Source organism: Equus przewalskii, chromosome 22, assembly GCF_037783145.1.
Source record: "Equus przewalskii isolate Varuska chromosome 22, EquPr2, whole genome shotgun sequence".
NCBI classification, from domain to species: Eukaryota; Metazoa; Chordata; class Mammalia; order Perissodactyla; family Equidae; genus Equus; species Equus przewalskii.
The window spans coordinates 39281766-39288210 of record NC_091852.1 but is presented as its reverse complement, the minus strand read 5'-3'; the positions used below and the strand labels follow the sequence as shown (position 1 = coordinate 39288210).

General features: G+C 39.5%; 1 long non-coding RNA gene across 1 annotated transcript; it reads right to left on the bottom strand.

The window, feature by feature from the left end:
• Window positions 1–3857: 3857 nt before the first annotated feature.
• On the bottom strand, window positions 3858–6445 carry LOC139078396 (uncharacterized). Its single transcript, XR_011531326.1, has 2 exons — window positions 6335–6445; window positions 3858–6039 (listed from the first exon to the last, which is right to left on the bottom strand). It is a non-coding gene; the product is annotated as an uncharacterized lncRNA (long non-coding RNA).

Sequence of the window (6445 nt, the reverse complement as noted above, 5' to 3'; positions counted from 1 at the left end):
CAAAATGCCTTTGAAATCAAGCACATATCTCTTTTTCAGCGAGACACTGAATTCTGAAACAGGTGTTTCAGTGTTTGCAGTTTTTCAAAAACCATTTCCTCAGGTTCCTATCGATAGGAACAGTCATGCAATTTCCATGTCTGCTCAGTTTAAACTACTGACTGAGGCAAAACCAACAACTTTTCATTGGCTGCTCATTAAGGGCATGTGCCAGGCCCTTGGGAGTGGCACCTAAATCAGTCCACAATTTATAGAAACTATGTTCTCCTTGGGAAGACAAATTACATGATAAGATAAACAACAAAAAGATGTAAATAATTGTCAAGGCAACAGAACATATTTTATGTGATTTTTTTTTTTTTTTTTTTTGCCAACTCAAAATTCAGTACTCAGAAATCCTAATTCCCTGTATTCTAGGTATTGTTCTACTGTATCATGGTAAACCCCCACCTCTACTGAGATAATAAGAATTGGGAAAATAGGAGAGGAAGGGAAGAGGGCTCTAGTAACATTAATTCAGGCAACAACATAATATCTGTAAATGTATTCATTCCCTTCTCAGAAAATGTGGACTTGGGTTTCTGCCAAGCCACGATCCTTCTTGTGAATTGAACTGTTACAAGGAGCCAGACTCCAGGCTCACCTCCACCCACAGGCAGGTCCCACTTTGCTTCTGGGGTTCTTTATCATTAGGACTATGTTCATAAAACATATGAGAGGCTAAGAAGCTCTGATGTATCTAGAATAATTGTGCCCACTCATCTCTTGTCTCTTCTAATCTGGTAGAGAAACAAAGAAAGGGTTTTTAATGCATGCTGTAAATTACATAGAACAGAACTTGACAGCAGGTTTACAGTTCAATTTACTATTTTCCCCTTTAGCTTGACTATTGAAAGATACCTCTTTGCAAAAGGGAAAAATAAGCTTTGTTCTTAGATGATTGTTTAGGACCTAGCTCATAGGTGATAAATGGAATGAATAAGGTTGGTAGGTAACAACACTTTGGTGAGTGATTCATTATGCATATCTTCAGAGAGAGGGACACATTCCCTGTGCCAATAGAATAGACGATGAATCAGGTCTGACCAGTTCCTAGGAAGAAGGGATTTAGCTTGTCAGAGTTGAATGAAATGAAAAAGTTTGGGATATATATGACATTCTGATGAATGATTGTCTACATATACACACAGGCAGATGGAGTCACTCAGAAAGCACTTTTCCTTTTTTTATGAAATACTGGTTTTAAAATCTAATCAAAAGATTGAGAGAAGGTAGGTTTTAACATCATAATTAAAACAGGAAAAAAATGTTTCCTTGGATTATCCAGGGAAAAGCAATCACTAGACACAAGATGCAAACCAGACAATACATTTAATAATTTATCAGATTTGTATTGAACACCTAACAGGTAAGTAATTTTCTTTGCCAGTCTTCCCACTCTTCCAGTGTTCATTATCTAGGTGGGGAGTTATAATATGTACACAAGTAAAATCATTACAGTAAGTGGCTTGTGAGTAATGTGAACTTCAAGTGGTTCAGGAGTGCAAAGGTGGGAATATTTACTGTGGGCTGGCCTGGCAAGGTTCCTAGAGAAAAGTGATTTGAACTGGAAATGGAAGGATGACTGAAATTTCAATAGACAGAAATGTCATGGGTTTATACATTTATCTAAGAAATACATAGAGTAACTCTAATGTGTCAGTCACTCTGCTAAGTAGACAGTGAGTCAGGCAATTAGAATACAGTGTGACAAGTACTATAACAGAACAGGGTGTTTGCAGAACACAGAGGAAGGACAGACAGCAAGTGAATCAGATAAAGGCGGGTGATGGTGGAGCAAACAGGACAGTCTTCCCGGGGGAGAGACAACAGCTACAAGGGGCCAGAGGCAAAAGGGACCCCAGCCTCCTTGGAGCTGGAGTCTAAGAGCTGCTCTGTCCAATATGGTAGCCATGAGCCACATGTGGCTGTTGACACTTGAAATGTAGTAATGAGACCAAGAAACTGAATCTACAATTTTACTTAATTTTAATGAACTTAAATTCAAAAATTGCTATCTGTTTCAATATACTTGAAACAACTTGGGTATGTGAATCTACTTTTCCAAAGTGAATTTCATGAAATTGAAATACAGATCAAATATTTCAGATGAAAATTTAGTATCTGAATTGAAATGTGCTGTTAGTGTAAAATATACAACTGATCCCAAAGATTTAGTATTTGAAAAAGAATGTGTAAAATTTTATAACTTTAAATATTGATCTCACATTGACATAATATTTTGAATATATTAGGTTAAGTAAGATATATTATTATGGTGAATTTCACCTGTTTCTTTTTACTTTTTAAATGTGGTTCTTAGAAGATCTAAAATTACACAGCGGCTTGCATTTTACTTCTATTGAACAGCTCTGGTCTAGGGTGCCATGAGGTTTGGGAGGTGAGAGAAGAGGCTAGAATAAGTCAGAGCCTGTCAGAACATGCAGGGCTTTGCAAGCTGTGATGAGTGGGAAGCTGTACATTCAAAACAGTGCTGGCTAAAATCCTACCGATTGCCAGGCACTATCCTGGCCACTTGGGATATACATCAGGGAATGACAAGATTCCTGCCCTCGCGGAGTTGACATTTTAGAGGGAGCAGAGGGGTCAACAAACAACAGACACAATAATAAAACAAACTAGCAAACAAATACTAGAGTATGTTGGGAGGTGTTAAGAGCTGTGGGGAAAACAAGTTGAGCCAGGTAAGAGTCCACAGGAGTGCTGGGGGTGTGCAGTGAGGATCAATGCCTTCTGTTAAAGTAGGATGGCCAGGGTTGACCCACTGAGGTGATTTTTGAGCAGATTTGAAGGAGGTGATAGAGTGAGCCAGATGGTTATCTGGGGGAAGAGTTTTCCAGGTAGAAGAAACACAAAGCAAATACTCTAGTGTTAAAGGCAGGAGAGGATCTGGTGTGTTCTAGGAAAAGCAAGAAGGTAGGTGGTACGGAGCAGAGTGAGTTAGAGGGACAGTAGTGAGAGAGGAAGTCAGAGAGATAAGGGACAAGTGCAGATCCCATGGGGATTCATGGGCTGTTGTGAGGATTCGGGCTCTTATTCTGAGTGAAATGAAGTTCTGACCAGAGGAATGACTTTATCATTCTGGCTCCTGGGTTGCTGTAAGGGAAAGAGTAAAGCAGGAAGCACAGGTAGAAGGTTATTGCAGTATCCAGGTAAGAAATGAGAGCAGCTCAGACAAGAGCAAAGGCCATGAGGAACAGTTAGTTTCTGGGTGCATGTTGATGGTAGAGTGAATACAAGTTTCCTGGTGTGAATGTGGGTTTTGAAGAGTCAAGGATGACTCCATGCTTTTGGTCTGAGGAACTGGAAGGATGGAACAGCCAACAACTGAGATGGGAGAGTGCTGGGAGGGAAGATTTGGGCAGAAGATGAGAAACGGTCACAAAGGAATGGGGGAAGATAGAGAAGTCCAAGGATCGAGCCCCGTGGCAGGTAAAGTTAAGAGATCAGGGAGAAGAGGAGGACCCAGCAAAGGAGACTGAGTAGCAACCGCTGAGAGAGAAGGAACATGGACTGTGGTGTCCATGGAGGCCACGAAGAAAGTTTATCAAAGAGGAGGGAGGGATGAAATGTATCAAATGCTGCTGCCAGGAACAAAAGGATGAAGTCTGAGAATTGATCAGGAGAGTTAGTAAAGCAGTAACCTTGAGAATAATTTTGGTGGTGTTGGAAGTGCGGTGTTGGCAAAATCTGAATTGGAGTGGGCTGAAGAAAGAATGAAGAGGAATTGGAGGCAGTGAGAAGAGGAGTTATACTCCAATGAAAGGCAAAGCAATAAAACAAATAGCACACAGAACTGTGGTCAAGAAATATTGTTTAATGGGAGAAACAGCATATTTGTGCACTGAGAAAAATGATTCAATAATGAGGAAAAATTTGATTATGGAGAGAGGGGTAGCTTTTAGGGTGATGACTTTGACGAAGTGAGAGTTACAGGATCCAGTGCTAAGTGGATGAGCAACGTCTATGATAGCAGTTTTAAAGTGTGGTTCCAGCATCACGTGGAACTTAGAAATGTAAATAATCAGGCCCCATACCACCCCTCCTGAATCAGAAACTCTGAAACATTGTCTGACACCTACACCACTCACAAAAATTAACTCGAAATGGATTAAAGACTTCAATGTAAGACCTGAAATCATAAAACTTCTAGAAGAAAGCATAGGGGAAAAGCTTCTTGACATAGGTCATGGCAATGATTTTTTGTATATGACACCTAAAGTACAAGCATCAAAATAAAAAATAAACAAGTGGGACTACATCAAACTTAAAAGCTCCTATAGAAAATGAAAAGGCAGCCTATGGCATGGGAGAAAATATTTGCAAATCATCTATCTGATAAGGGGTTAAAATCCAAATATATAAAGAATTCATACAACTCAAGAGCAAAAACCCAAATAATCCATTAAAAATGAGCAAAGGACCCCAATAGACATTTTTCCAAAGAAGATATTCAATTGGGCAACAGGTACATGAAAAGGTGCCCAATATCACGATCATCAGGGAAATGCAAATCAAAACCACAGTGAGGTATCACCTCATGCCTATTAGAATGGCTATCATCAAAAAGACAAGAGATAACAAACGCCAGTGATGATGTAGAGAAAAGGGAACCCTTGTACACTGTTGGTGGGAATGTAAGTTGGTACGGCCATTACGGGAGACAGTATGGAGGTTCCTCCAAAATTTAAAAATAGAACTACCATATGATCCAGCAATTCTACTTCTGGGTATATATCTGAAGGAAACAAAATCACAATGTCAAAGAGATATCTGCAACCCTATGTTCGTTGCAGCATTATTTACAATAGCCAAGACATAAAAACAACCTAAGTGTCCATCAACAGATGAATGGATAAAGAAGTTGTGGTGTATATGCAATGGAATACTATTCAGCCATAAAAAAAGAAGAAAATCCCACCATTTGTGACAACATGTTTGGAGTTTCTGGGAATTATGGCTAAGTGAAATAAGTCAGACAGAGAAAGACACACACTCCCACCTATATGGGGGATCTAAAAAAAAAAAAACTAAACTCAAAGAAACAGAGATCAGGTTTGTGGTTCCCAGAGGCAGGGGGTGGAGGATGGGGAAATTGGGCGAAGGTGGTCAAACATACAAACTTTCAGTCATAAGATAAATAAACAGTGGGGCTGTAATGTACAGCATGGTGACTAAAGTTAACAGTGCTGTATGGTATATTTGAAAGTTTTGCTAAGAGGGTAGATCCTAAAAGTTCTCATCACAAGAAAAAGTTTTTTTCTGTAACTATATGAGGTGATGGATGTTTAACCTTATTGTGATAATCATTTCAGAATTTATACTTATGTTGTCATTATGTTGTGAACCTTAAACTTACAGTGTTGTATGTCAATTATCTCAATAACACTGGGAGAAGAAAAAGCTAAAGATGCTCAGGCAAAAGGTTTCTTGGGGGAACAGATAGACTGCCATCAAATATTAGAACTGTATCGTGTGGAAAAGAGATCAGATGGCTTGTTAGTAGGTCCAGAAGACCAGAGAAAGACAAATGAAAGTTACAGAAAGATTAACTTTAATCCAAAATCAAAAAAAAAAAAAAAAAAGATCTAAGAATTCCCTCTGTTCACCAATGGAATGGGTTATATGGGTTATACTGGGAGCAGAAATCAACAAGCTTAACAGAGGCTGGAAGATGCAAAGACATAGAAAGGGGCACTGTGACACTAGTTCAGAAACGTGTACACAATTTCAAGATGGCCATGAACCCCAGATTAAGATGCCCCAAACTGATGACTTATAAAAAACAGAAACAAAAACAAAACCAGAAAGCTCTGGGGCAGGGCCATGCGGTCTTATTTTAACAAGTCCTCCGGGTGATGCTGGCGTGCATTGTTGGAAATGGCTGCAGAGTTTGGGGGAAGATAATGGGGAGATGTCCTTGGAAGTTCTTTGCCGATGCTTCAATTTTGTCAGTGAAGAAGGAATTGAAGCCACCTGCTGAAAGTGAAGACGGAGAAGTTGTTTGAAGAGCTGACAAAGGGTTTTAAGTAGGAATGATCATATTTTCATTTACACAAATATTTGCTGAACTTCTGCTAAGTACAAGGAACAGAGGATCCCATACTGATAAGTGAAAAAAGACATGGTTCCTCTTTTATGGAGGCTTATCGAATAGTGAGGGAGATAGATAAGTCCATAACTGAACGACGGCCCTTTAAATATTTGAAATTCTCACTCAGGGTTGTCTCTTACATGGTTAGACATACTCTCAATTCCTTTAACCATTACTTACGTGGCATGGTGTTCCCAGCCTCCACATCTTTCCATTGGTGCTTTTGAGATGGTCCATGTTCCCCTGAAGGCATTGAGCCCAGAACTGGATACAGTGTCCCAGACACGACCT